The sequence below is a fragment of the Callithrix jacchus genome, chromosome 8 (genome assembly GCF_049354715.1).
Source record: "Callithrix jacchus isolate 240 chromosome 8, calJac240_pri, whole genome shotgun sequence".
NCBI classification, from domain to species: domain Eukaryota; kingdom Metazoa; phylum Chordata; class Mammalia; order Primates; family Cebidae; genus Callithrix; species Callithrix jacchus.
The window spans coordinates 124,261,812-124,275,535 of NC_133509.1; the positions used below are offsets into that span (position 1 = coordinate 124,261,812).

Here is a 13,724-nt window from a genome sequence, read left to right on the forward strand (position 1 = left end):
TAACACAAACTTAGTGGCTTAAATCAACAGAAACCGATTCTCTAACAGACCAGAATTGTGCCATCAAGGCGCCGACAGGACCTAGGGAACGTCCTTCCTTGCCTCCTCCTGGCTCCTAGTGTCTCCCAGCTGCCCTTGGAACTCCCTGACTTATGGCTGCACTGGTCCAGTCTCTGCCTCTGTCATCTTCCCCAGGTATGCTTCCTTTCCTCTCCTCAGAAGGATGCTAGTCCACGGCTTCAGAGCCCACTCAAATCCATTTGACCTCATCTTAACTAATTACATCTGCAAAAACCCTATTTTTTTTGTCTGTTTTTGAGACAGAGTCTCACTCTGTTGCCCAGGCTAGAGTGCAGGTGTGATCTCCACTCACTGCAACTTCCACCTTCCGGATTCAAGTGATTCTCCTGCCTCAGCCTCCTGAGTAGCTCGGATTACAGGCACATGCCACCACACCTGGCTAATTTTTTTATTTTTAGTAGAGATGGGGTTTCACCATGCTAGTCAGGCTGGTCTTGAACTCCTGACCTCATGATCAGCCCACCTCAGCCTCCCAAAGTGCTGGGATTACAGGTGTGAGCCACCACAACCAGCCCGTTTTTACTTTTATTTATTCATTTATTTTTTTGGGATGGAGTCTTACTCTGTTACCCAGGCTGGAGTGCAACGGCACAATCTTGGCTCACTTCAACCTCTGCCTCCTGGGTTCAAGCAATTCTAGTGCCTCAGCCTGCTGAGTAGATGGAATTACAGGTCTCCACCACCATGCCCAGCTAAAAAACCCTATTTTAAAATAATTAAGTCACTAAATAAGACCAGGTGGACATGAATTTGGTGGGGGGAACATTTCAGCCCACTACAATGATAACAGAGAGCATAAAGGGATATGCTACAATCAGAGCTCAAAGAACCTCAAAGGTAACCTTTCCCACAGATGTTAAACAGACTTCTTCACTGATGCCAGCCCCAGGGACTGGCAGTGGCTTCCGAGAATGGGACCCACAGAAGCAGCTGAGGATGAGGGCTATGGCCTGCAATGGATGGAGGCCCTGGGCATGGCCCGTGGGACAGGAGACGAACTCCCTCTTGCTTCACTGTGCTCACTTTGCAGATGCAGAAACTAAGTCTGTGAAATGCTCAAGCTGTAACTCTACTTAGTGGAAGAATCAGGACCAGAACCCAGCTCTCCTGAGTCCACCTCTGACAACCAGCTCTTCCAGTATGTACCAGGAATGTACAGTTATGAGTCACAGACAAGCTACTTACTATTGTAACCGGGTTTCTTCTTGGATGTTGTGGGTTCTTGGCCTCCAACCTCTTAAAGAATAAGTGGTGGGGCCGCTTCGGCTGCACTATATGTTGCAAAGTGAATATCGGATCCAAGAAGTATTGCGGAAAGGTGATTTTATTTAGGGAGGGAAAAGAGAAGGAAAGGAGAGGAAGAGAAAGGCTTCCACGAAGAGATGTGGAAGGGGATTCCAGAGGGAAAAATCCCGGAGGGAGCTCCCACCGTGTGAGAGGGGATTCCAGAAAGTTGGAAATCGGGTGCAGGTGAGGGAGCACAGACTTTTATCCTGGGAGAAACACCCACCTTCTCCAAGACCCTGGGCCAATGAAAGGGGTTCCTTAGAACTTCCACTGGAGTGACTGACTTTCAGTTTCTTCCCATGCCCGCGAAATTCGAACATAAACTGTTGAATCTCCCAGATGGAGAGAGAGATGGGAAAGGGGCATGGTACTGGGAAATTTTTGCCCTTAAAGCTACGCCTCCTCATGGACCCAGAAAGAGAACACATTCCCTCATTATGGGCAGACACTAAAAAACAACTAATGACTTTCATTCATATAACTTGGTTTCATCCACTTGGAAAACTGTTTTTCTAATCTAGATCAAAAAACTTCATTTCTTCAACAAACATCAGCCCCATACCTACCACAATACCAGGAATGAGTTGTAGGAATGCCTCATCTAGTTACAAAGGACAGTATAAAGCAATATAGAGGTGCAGAGGTAAAGATAATCCCTGGCTTATGGTTCCACTGAGAGGAGGGGCATGACCCAGCCTGGACAGGGAGAATCATGCCAGACTTCTTGGAAGAGATGCTTGTTGTCAAAGTCTACAGGATGAACAGGTATTAGCCAGGGGCAGAGAAGGATAGGGTCATGACTAATGGCATGAACAACAGCCTTGATCGCTTCCGGAACTGGAGCTAAGGTTGCTGTATGTGTTGTAAATTACATGGTTTTATATTCAATGGAGATACAGCCCCACAATGAAATATTTTTGTAAACTTGCACCTGGGAATTACGTCTCTCCCCTAAGCTGGTATCTTACGAGGGAAGGAGAATGATGGAATCTGCCGAGTTTCCACTTTTGCCTTGGTTGTCAAGGCACTCAATCTCAACAAATACATTAGCTTAAGAATTTGGGATATTTGCTTTCCCTTCTCTCTACAGCATTTGTCTGTTTTCAATTTTGATCTTAACAGCCTGATCATGACATATCTTATATGTTTTATGGCGAGCCCTATGAAAAGTATAATTATAAATGCACCATAAATACAGTATAAATTATAATGCACTAATAATGAATACTGACCAATATCTATATAAATGTGCTAATAAAGAATACTGGCCAATACCTGTATGTGTTGTAAATTACATGGTTTTATATCCAATGGAGAAACAGCTATAACCCTATCACCTTGAGCCTCAGTTAGACTCCTCATGGCTCATCGTTTTCAAAAGTCCAAACCCATCAACTTCAGAGAGGAAAAAGCTTAATTAATTACAGGTAAAGCCATCTGAGTCCTGAGGCCAATGAGGCCAATTTCGCTCTGAATAACAAAAGCTGAGGCAAATTTAAAAAAAAAAAAGGAGGGCTGGCACGGTGGTTCACACCTGTAATCCAAGCACTTTGGGAGGCTGAGGCAGGTGGATCACCTGAGGTCGCAAGTTTGAGACCAGCCTGACCAACATGAGAAACCCATGTCTACTAAAAATACAAAAATCAGCTGGGCATGGTGGTGCACCCCTGTAATCCAAGCTGTTCAGGAGGCTGAGGCAGAAGAATCGCTTGAACATGGGAGGTGGAGGTTGCCATGAGCCAAGATCATGCCGTTGCACTCCAGCCTGGGCAATACGAGCAAAACTCCATCTCAAAAAAAAGGAGTTGATTAACATTCCCTCAGGCCTCTTACTCTGAGTATATATGAGAGGGAGAAAAAAGCAAAAGAGGAGAAGCAGATGAGAACTACTTATGTAACTGAGGTGTCAAGATGCTGGCTGAAGGCCATTCTCACAAAGACTCACTTCTACACACAGAGAGAATGAAAGAATTGCAGGTTCAGACTCACAAAGGTTCTACTATCCAACAATTGAAAACTTGATCTCTCTTTGCTTTCGTCAACTCAGCAAGTTTATGGGTAGGCTTGACACGCAAATACCTTTGCTGACAGCAAACAGCTCAGGGGATGCGCATGGGGAGCTGAGGAGGGTGGGTGAAAAATTTCACTCTTTCTCCAGATGGAGGAGGATCTAAGTGTTTGGGGAAAATTAACCAACCAAAAATTATTTCTTAATTGCTTCCTGTGCACACAGCACTTGCTAAGTGCCACCAGAAATAAAATACAAGGTATCTCCCCTGACATCGAGGAGTGCATCGACTGCTCTCTGGTGAAAAGCAGGAGCACTAGCGTCAGGGACACACATGGTCCCCCATCTGTCAAGGTCATCCATGGACAGCCACAGAGGCCTGCCCTGCACAACTGCAGGAGGTGCCATTTCAAGAGCTGCAGCATGAAGTCATAGTTCTAATCCTGGCACTACTAGGCTAGGGGAACTTGAGCAAATAACTTCACCAACTTCTAAAGTGGTTTTGAGAAATGAGGATTAGACAGGTCAGATTAAATAAGATAGTGCCCAACACCTAATAAGTGCTAAATCAATGACACCTCAACAAATCATTATCTAATTAGAGCAAAAGCGCACTGTAGTTACTTTTTCACAGTTCTGGAGGCTGGGAAGTCCCAGATCATAGTGCCAGCAGATTCAGTTCCCGGTAAGGACCCTCTTTATGATAAAAAGACAGCCGCCTTCTCACTGTGTGCTCATGTGGCCTACCCTTGGTGTGTGTGCATGAATAGAATGATCTCTCTTCCCCCTCTTATAAGGCCACCAATCTAATCGGATTAGGACTCCATTTTATGGTCTCAACCTTAATTAGCTCCTAAAAGCTGTGTATCTTAATTCAATCACATTGAAGGTTTGGGCTTCAACATATAAACTGGGGGGAGCCAGGCATGGTGTCTCAAACCTGTAATCCCAGCACTCTGGGAGGCTGAGACAGGTGGATCATTTGAGGTCAGGAGTTCAAGAACAGCCTGGCCAACCATGATGAACCCTCATCTCTACTAAAAATATAAAAAATTAGCCAGATGTGGTGGTGCATCTGTAGTCCCTGCTACTCGGGAAGCTGAAAGATGAGAATCACTTGAATCTAGAAGGCAGAGGTTGCAGTGAGCCAAGAATGCGCCACTGCACTCCAGCTTGGGCAAGAGAGCAAGAGTCTGTCTCAAAAAATAAATAAATTAATTAATTAATTAATTGGGGAGAGACATAATTCATCTACAGCACCAACGCAAAGGAAATGACCATCAGTATATTTACTGAGTGTGTACAATATTCCAGGAGTTGCATTATCATTATTTAATCTTTAAACAACCATGTGAGAAAGGCATTATTCTTCTCATGTCACAGATGAGAACACAAAGCTCATTAACAGTAATTAACTTGCTGAAGGACAGACAGCTAGCAAGTCATGAAACAATGATTCAGCCCTAGGACTCTCTGACTCCAATCTTCACGCTCCTGAAACTCATCTGCTCTGCTCCTTATTTCATTAGATGGCAGACTTTATTATAAAGTTTATTATAAACTATATAGACAGACTATAACTGCCAAGGGCCAGAGAGAGAGAGATTAATAAGATCAGGAGTAGATTCCATTAAGGAGATGGGCTTTAAACAGAGCCCTGAAGACAGAGTTGGTCTAGGTATACAGAAAGAAGAGGGAGGAGGAGCAGGTAAAGCCAGCATGAACCATGTGCACCATGCAAGGAGAATTCTGCAGAGCAGGGCAGGCACCCACCTATGTCTAGCAGCAGCTCATTGCAAAGAAATAACATGAAATAAGATAGCTAAATGGGGGTGGGTGTGGTGGCTCATGCCTGTAATCCCAGCATTTTGGGCAGCCCAGGTTGACAGATCACCTGAAGTCACGAGTTCAAGACTAACCTAGCCAACATGATGAAACCCTGTCTCTACAAAAAATACAAAAATTAGCCTGGTCATGGGGGTGTGCACCTGTAGTCCCAGCTTCTAAATTGCTTGAACCCAGGAGGTCCAGGTTGCAGTGAGCCAAGATCACTCCACTCCACTCTAGCCTGGGCAACAGAGTGAGATTCCATCTCAAAAAAAAATTTTTTAAAGATAGCATTCGAATCCAAGTCACTGCACCAAATAAATAAATAAATAAAAGATAGCTAAATGGAACCTAAAGTCTGGGAGGAGATGAGAACTCACTTCCATGGATGACAGCAACCAATGAGGCCATCTGAACAAAGGATACAGTAATGACAGTGCTTAGGCTACTGGGACAGAGCCTGGAGACAGTGAAAGCTGCACCTGCAACGCAGGGATGGAAGAATGAGACCTCTACAAGCTGCTGGTGTGGGCCACGGGGCAGAAGAGCTGAGCTCTGCTCTTAGCAAATTATGGGGTCAGTGCCACTCACTTATTAGGCAGAACTTCTGGAGCCTCCTATGCACAGCACTGTCCTAAGCACTGGGTAAGACTGACTGTGAAGCTTACATTTAGAGGAGACACATGGTGAACAAGTAACAAATAAATGTGTAAATGTACCTGGAGCTACGTGTTCCTGGAAGGCCAGCAGGAGGGCTCAGAGAAGACCTCTCGGAAGGGGTGTCATTAGAGCTAGACCCTAATAAATAAGGTGACAGGTTGAAGAGAAACAGGAAAATCAAGAAGATGCATGAAGGGCCAACAGCAAAGCCCCTATGCAGAGAAGACCTGACGACACTGGATGGATCCCAGATGTTGGGGGACAAGGTTGCTACCAGTGGCAGGCAGAGCACTGGCCCCGTGCTGTGACCCCAGGCAGAGTTCAGCAAGGGATCCCAGACAATGAAGTCCAAAGTCAGGTGATTCAGAAAGAGAAAATTGGGCCATCTCTTGAAAGTCTCTTGGAAGGAGAACTAAGGGATTCAGGACATAGCACAAGAGCTAATTTGAAGACTGGGTGCTTGCTCTTCTGAAAAGGAAATATTTATCCAGGCAGATTCCACAGGGAGAACTGCAGCCTGGGGGAAACTTACGGACCTGTTTGAGACGAATTTGCCTTTATGGTCAATTCCCTTTTTTCCCCATCTCTGATTCCTTCCTGAAAATGAATTTGAAAGTAAAATGTATGAAAGTGAAAAAAATTCACGTTACAATGTGCACCTCTGAAGTATGAAGGACTATTCCTTTTTTACAGTGCTTAAAACAAAAAATAAGAAAAGAAAGATTGTAAAATCTCTAAATATACCTAATGTTTCAGTGCGAAGCATCCACAATTCCTTCGCAGCATTTCACAAACACCCTTTCATTTTATCCTTTCCCTTCACAGGGGTGGACTCCCAAGGCGGCCAATCAAGACCAAAGGTTCACGCCAAATGATTTCCCTCTGTCTTTCTCAATTGATGTGTTTAGGAGATTTATGCTTTTCACAACTCTGATTATTAACCTTTTTAATTTGTCACTTTCATTTTAATAAAACAAGGGCAAAGCACATAAACAATTCAAATGATTGCACAAATAAACCATGCTATAAAGATAAAGATAGAAAAGCTGTTGAAATTGATCTGTGGGCTGGCAGGCCCTGGTGGGAAGGCTAGAAATACTCACTTGTTGATGTGTAGATAGCCAAATTCACCATACAAAGGGTAGTTTGGGGGTATTGATATATGATCTTAGCAAATCCACCACAGACATCTCACAGAAATGACCCAACCTGGTCAGAGGCAACTCCTGTCCTTCAGCCCAGAGCAGAGGGTTGGACTCAAGGAACAATAAGGTTCTTTCCAACTACATAATTTCATGAAATAAATCTTTGCTTCTCACTTTTGTAAACCATAAAAAAAATTCTGGCCAGATACAGTGGCTCACACCTGTAATCCCCGTACTTCAGGAGGCCGAGGTGAGCAGATCACTTGAGCTCAGGAGTTCAAGACCAGCCTGGGCAACACAGTGAGACCTCATCTTTACAAAAATAATAATTATTATTAGCCTGGCACGGTGGCCCAAGCCTGTAGTCCCAGCTATTTGGGAGGCTGAGGTGGGAGGATCACTTGAGCCTGGGAGGTTGAGGCTGCACTGAGCCATGATCGTGACTGCATTCCAGCTAAAACGACAGCGTGAGACTCCCTCAAAAAAACAAAAAATAAAAAAATTGCACTGAGCGTGTTTTCGGCCATATGTTTCAATAGATCTCTCTTGTTCTCTTCTCTCTCTCTACACATATATATATACAATACATATATATCTGTATTATATAATACAATTTAATACATATATATAATTTTTAAGTAAGAAAAACTATTACTTTAAGAAAATGATAAAGCAGTGAAATCCACTAATATATTTTTCAATCGGAGACTATATTCAGGGATTTTCTCTAAGCTGCTTTAAAAAAAAAAAAAAAAAAAGTAAATCTCAACACACAGAGCAGACAATTTGCTTTTTCTTCAAACTGACAAGCAGTATCATTTCATATCGGATACTAGAGAATTCTTATTATTGAATGTGCCTTTATTCTAGGGGGGGAAATCTAGCAAAATAAAAGAGCAGGTATTACAGAAAATAAAAATGGCCCAAGGAAGCTCCAAAATAATTGAATCGACTCGTATGACCAGAAACTCCCGAAACCCTTCCAGAAAGTTCCTACCCCTCCCCTGCAGGTGCTGCAAGAGACACGTGGGTCGAAGCCGAGGACGAGAGCCGCCCCCGCAGCTTGCAGAGGGTAAGACCCTCTCCAAGGCCAACTTCAGGCTTTGTTCAGTTTCTCCAACAGTTCCTGTACTTATTACTTAGGAAAGAGAGTCACTGAGAGAAGCCCAAAGCCTCAGAACAGATGAGCTGAAGACAGTGCAGGTACACAGTATCTCCAGAAAGTCCTCTCTCCAGCTGCTACGGTTAACGGTGGATCCAGCCTTCCACAGTCCAGAGGTAAAGAGGACCGGCGTACAGAAAACTCTCTTTCCTTATTTATGTGTGGTCTTCTGAGGCCAACTACAGACGGCGAAAACTTTGGAAGAGAAACTCACCTTGAACTCAAGGAACAGCCCGAATGCCCATCACCAGCCCCAGACTGACCTTGGTTTTTCAAGGGCGGTGAGTGAGTCCTCCTCCTCAAAAAAACAGCCTGCATTAAAGGGCATGAGCATGTCTCAGAAATAAAATATTGTTACTTTGGGCAAATGGAGGACACTTAACAAAAGTCAAGTGAAACCAAGGTCATGCAAACATTGAATCATTGTGAACAAAGCAGCCAGTCAAACGTCCACAGAAATGCATCCCGTCCCTCTGCCTCTGCACCAAGAATTCAGCTAACATGGGCATTCACAGTTGTGCAGGCCGAGTCTCTTTATTTCGTGGTTCAACCAAAAGGATCTGCTGCGGTCGAACACGCTCCCCCAAACAAAGCCTGCTTCTTCCCGGTTCCAGGTTTAGCCAGGCCCTGAGTAAGGAAGGTTGGGCAGGTATCACATCTTACTGCACCAATTCAAGTTCCAGCAGCAACTGCGTGAAAAATAAGCAGCAGTCCCCAGATAAAGCCCGGTCAGTTGTGCCACTGTGCTCTCTGCTTGCAGGCTATGTAGCTAATAAAACCGGAACCCTATAAACCCTTCCCATTTTATTGTCAAGATCTGTGATCCCCTCATTCCCCATCAAAAAATGGAGAGGAAAACAAACCCAAACCATCTGCCCCTAACAGTTAGGTTTCTAATGTGCTCCCACAGGCAGCATTAGGAGGGAGAGAAGTTCTAAGCCCAGGAGACCCGAGTTCTGGATGCAGATCTATCACCAGCCCCCACCGCGGGGCTGTGAGCACCTCTCTGGTTCTGAGTTCCCTCCTCTGTAAAATAACACAATCCGGGCCGGGCGCGGTGGCTCAGGCCTGTAATCCCAGCACTTTGGGAGGCTGAGGCGGGTGGATCACGAGGTCAAGAGATCGAGACCATCCTGGTCAACATGGTGAAACCCCGTCTTTACTAAAAATACAAAAAATTAGCTGGGTATGGTGGCCCATGCCTGTAATCCCAGCTACTCAGGAGGCTGAGGCAGGAGAATTGCCTGAACCCAGGAGGCGGAGGTTGTGGTGAGCCAAGATCGCGCCATTGCACTCCAGCCTGGGTAACAAGAGTGAAACTTTGTCTCAAAAAAAAAAAAAGGATACAATCCCACTGCATATTCCTAAGTACCTTCCATTAGGTTTTATTCCTGAAGTCTCTCGGTGTAGGCAGAATATCGTAACTCACTGATACTTCTTTCTGTTGCTCTGTCTCCCAGAGCTGCTGTAACGGAGTGCCACAAATTGGATAGCCTGAACAATAGAAATGTACTTTCTCGCTGTTCTCGAGGCTTGAAGTCTAAAATTCAGGGGTCAGCAGGGCTGGCCCCTTCTGGAAGCTGGGAGACAGAATCTGTTCTATGCCCACTCTGGTGATTGTCAGAACCCTTGCTGTTCCTCTGCCTACAGAGCCATCACCCCAACCTCTGCCCTCACATTCGCAGGGGGTTCTCCCCCACATGTGTGTCTGTGTCTCTGTGTCTTTTCTTCTTTTTTTTGTTTTTTTTTTTGAGATGCAGTCTCATCTGTCACCTAGGCTGGAGTACAATGGTGCAATCTCAGCTCACTGCAACCTCTGACTCCCAGATTCAAGCGATTCTCCTGCCTCAGCATCCTGAATAGCTGGGATGACAGGTGCACACCAGCACGCCCAGCGAATTTTTGTATTTTTAGTAGAGACAGGATTTCACTACATTGGCCAGGCTGATCTTGAACTCCTGGCCTCAAGCAATCCATCTGCCTCAGCCTCCCAAAGTTCTCAGATTACAGGAATGAGCCACCCCGCCTGCCCTCTTCTCTTCTTTTGATAAGAATGCCAGTTTTATTGGATTACAAGCCACCCTGATCCAGTGTGACCTCATTTTAACTTGATTAGATCTTTTCTAAATATGGTCACATTCATGGTACCAGAGATGAGAACATCAACATCATCTTTCTGAGGGATACAACTCAACCCCAAACACCTGCTTAGACAGGAAACTCACAGAGTGTCACAAGATATCCAGCAACAGGACTGTGAGAATAAGCCACCATTTTGGAGCAGATTATCTGAAAACATCCATGGCTGTCTCTGAATTGCTGAGGGTGAGCATTGTCGTCAATTTCCCATGGCCACATGACATCCAGAAGCGGGGCTTCCCCCACAAACCACCACGCCTCAGCACCAGAGTAAACAAACGACACAAACTGTGCACGCCAAACATTTCACACTGAGGGAAAAAAGATCAGTTGGGGTTACATTTCATAAAACTCAACCACTACTAACAAAATAACCAGCTGGCAATAAATCACACCTGCAGAGATGGCAGGCTTGTCCAGAGTGAGGCAGAAATGGCACAGAGACAGTTACAACTGGCAAAAGTGGAGGAGAAAGAGCCTAGAGGTACATCTTATCTAGAGCAGGAAACTGGCTGGGAACAAAGGGATAATAAGGAAGATCATACTCTTCATAGCCTCTGACTTCACGGGGAGTTGTGGATAATTTATAAAGAATACAAATTTGGTCTGGGCATGGTGACTCATCCCTATAATCCCAGCACTTTGGGAGACCAAGGCAGGCAAATCACAAGGAGATCAAGGGCATCATGGCTAACACAGTGAAACCCTGTCTCTACTAAAAACACAAAAAATTAGCCGGGTGTGGTGAAAATGCACCTGTAGTCCCAACTACTCAGGAGGCTGAGGCAGGAGAATGAATCACTTGAACCCAGGAGGTGGAGAATGCAGTGAGCCGAGATCATGCCACTGCACTCCAGCCTGGGCAACAAAGCGAGACTCTGTCTCAAAAAAAAAAAAAAAAAACACAAATTTGTGCCTCACTGTGTGGAGGCTGGAAGTCCAAGATGGAAGGGCTGGCATCTGGTGAGGGCCTTCTGGTTCCATTATCCCATGCTGGGAAGCTGAAGGGCAAAGAGGGGAGTGGGAGGGAGAGAAAGGGGGCCAAACTTGTCCTTTTATAAGGAAACCATTTCCACAATAATGGAATTTATCAATTCATGAAGGTGGTGCCCCCATGATCTGAACACCTTCTATTAGGCCCTACCTCCCAACACCACCACATTGGGGATCAACTTTCTAATACATGAAATTTAGGAGACACATTTGAACCACAGCAGGATTTTACTAAAGCTTTTTGATAAAGGAAACGACATCATCAAGAGAAGTGTACAGAGAAAAAGAAAAAACAGCAATAGTCAACATGGACACGCCTGGCCTAAGGCATCTGGCCAGATACATGCATGTGCTAAGTGCCCACACAGCCATGAACACACCTTGGATTCCAGGAATAGACTACTTGAAGTTACTGTTCTCTAATCCCAGGGTCCTATTAGCAACCGGGGAAGGGTCAGAAGAGCTAGATCCCAACTGCTGTGAGACACAGGATAGGACGAGGAACCTAGCGGGCCCCAGGGAGACAGATCACCTGAAGTACAGCTGGTGACTCCCCAACTAAGTGATCTCCTAGGATTTTCACAGCAGCACAGGAAAAAGCTTTGAAGATCACACACAACCCATTCAGGTTGTTCTCCTATGGAAAGATTCTTCCGCAGAGTTAGAATTATGGGGACAGGATTTTATTCTGACACTTCCCCAAAGCCTTTTGGAAATCACACGTTCATGTGCAACACTGTTATGTAAGCTGCCACATCTAGTTCCTTTGCTTTGGGCAGGAATATTCTCAACACACCCTATGGACACTGGTTATGTGATGCTGGTCAGAGCCTGTGGCTGATGCTCATGTGTCTAACAAAAGCACAGAATAGGGAGGAGAATAAAAGAGTCCCCTGTGGCAAGTAGTTTAGGAACACGTGTCCAGGACAACTCAGCTTACAGATGAATGACTAATTAAACATACTGAATGAACACAGTGGGCCCACAAGAGAAGGTTTATTGAACTGAATGGAGGAATCTAAGGTTCAGAGAGGTACACAGCTGGTTAGTAACCAAATTAACAATAAAACCCAGATCTCCTAACGCTTAGTTCAATGCTTGGTGCAGCATCCAAGCTTTCTCTCTCACCAATTTGTGTGAAACCCGGCAGCACTCACACGCTCTCCTGCCCAGCACAGCACCTCATATGCATGACATACACCAAGGTGTACAACGACTATTTCTTCATGTGTCCATCTCTCCCACTAGAATGGCGATGCCTAGAGGAAAGGGACTATACCTTCATCATCTGGCTTCCCTGGTGCCTAGCATAACCCTGTTTATAAGCATGGAATCAACACTGGCTGGATGAATGAACAAGTTATGAGAAGGCTTAGGGTACCATTCAGGAATGGCATAATTACCTTATTACTACTTAATAATATTAGTATTATTATTTCTGGGAAACAAGGCCTGCCCAATATAAGCTGATCTCTAAGGCTGGGGGCAGTGAGGGGTGTATTAAAATAAGTCAAAGAACAAAAGATAATGAACACGGAGTTGATCAAGACGGATAGTTAAGTAAAAAATCCTCTAAGAGTCTTGCAGTCACACTTGTCACTGCTTCTGGGAAATAAGCAAATACTCCACGCAAATGCTCCACATAACAGCGGCACCAAGAAGCAGGGTCAGGTCCTTTGCTCACCAGGAAGGATCTGTGTGGATTTCATCAATGGCTAAATACTAAGAAGCAGATAATGCAAAATAGCGTCTAGAGGCTCATTCAAAGGCTGAAATTCAAGGACATTCTGAGTAACCAATGAAACAAAAATTTGATAGGTTAAAGCACATTCTCAAAGACTCAAGTAATTTTCAGAAGTTACAAATAGAAATGACAAATCAATTATAAAGACTGAGTATACTGAGTGACCTAAAATAAGACATAAGAAGGAAAATAAATCCCACATAAATAACATCAGTTCATGTCCACTTCCGGTTAATCAGAGTCCTTGAAGAACTTTATTTTCTGAAGGAATAAACTGATGCAGAGAAAGAGCATCAGGCCAAGGGGTAGCTGACCAAGGCTCTCGGCACAGATCTGCGGGTTTTACCAAGTCACTTTCACTGTCTGGACCCCGGATGCGTCATCTGTAAACCAAGATAATCTTCCAGGATCCCAGCACAAAGGAACTCTATCAGAGTATGATGGGGACCACATCAGTCAAGAAGCCGCTGCTGTGCTCAAGTCCACTTTAACAAAAGTGACATCTTATTGGGTGTCATATACAATTAAGAACATTGTAGCCAGGTGCGGAGGCTCACACCTGTAATCCCAGCACTTTGGGTGACTAAGGCAGATGGGTCACCTGAGGTCAGGAGTTACCAGCCTGGCCAACATGGTGAAACTTGGTCTCTACTAAAAATACAAAAATTAGCTGGGCAT

General features: G+C 44.7%; 1 protein-coding gene and 1 long non-coding RNA gene across 4 annotated transcripts in view; one reads left to right on the forward strand and one right to left on the reverse strand.

The window, feature by feature from the left end:
- Nucleotides 1–2,645, forward strand: part of LOC118145093 (uncharacterized) — a 35,274-nt gene extending 32,629 nt beyond the window's left edge. Inside the window, exons 4-5 of the long non-coding RNA XR_013521464.1 lie at nucleotides 31–195; nucleotides 1,112–2,645. This is a non-coding gene — a long non-coding RNA (uncharacterized LOC118145093). The remainder of the gene's footprint in view (nucleotides 1–30; nucleotides 196–1,111) is intronic.
- Nucleotides 1–13,724, reverse strand: part of FOXN3 (forkhead box N3) — a 269,460-nt gene that overhangs the window by 232,981 nt on the left and 22,755 nt on the right. The window lies entirely within an intron of this gene.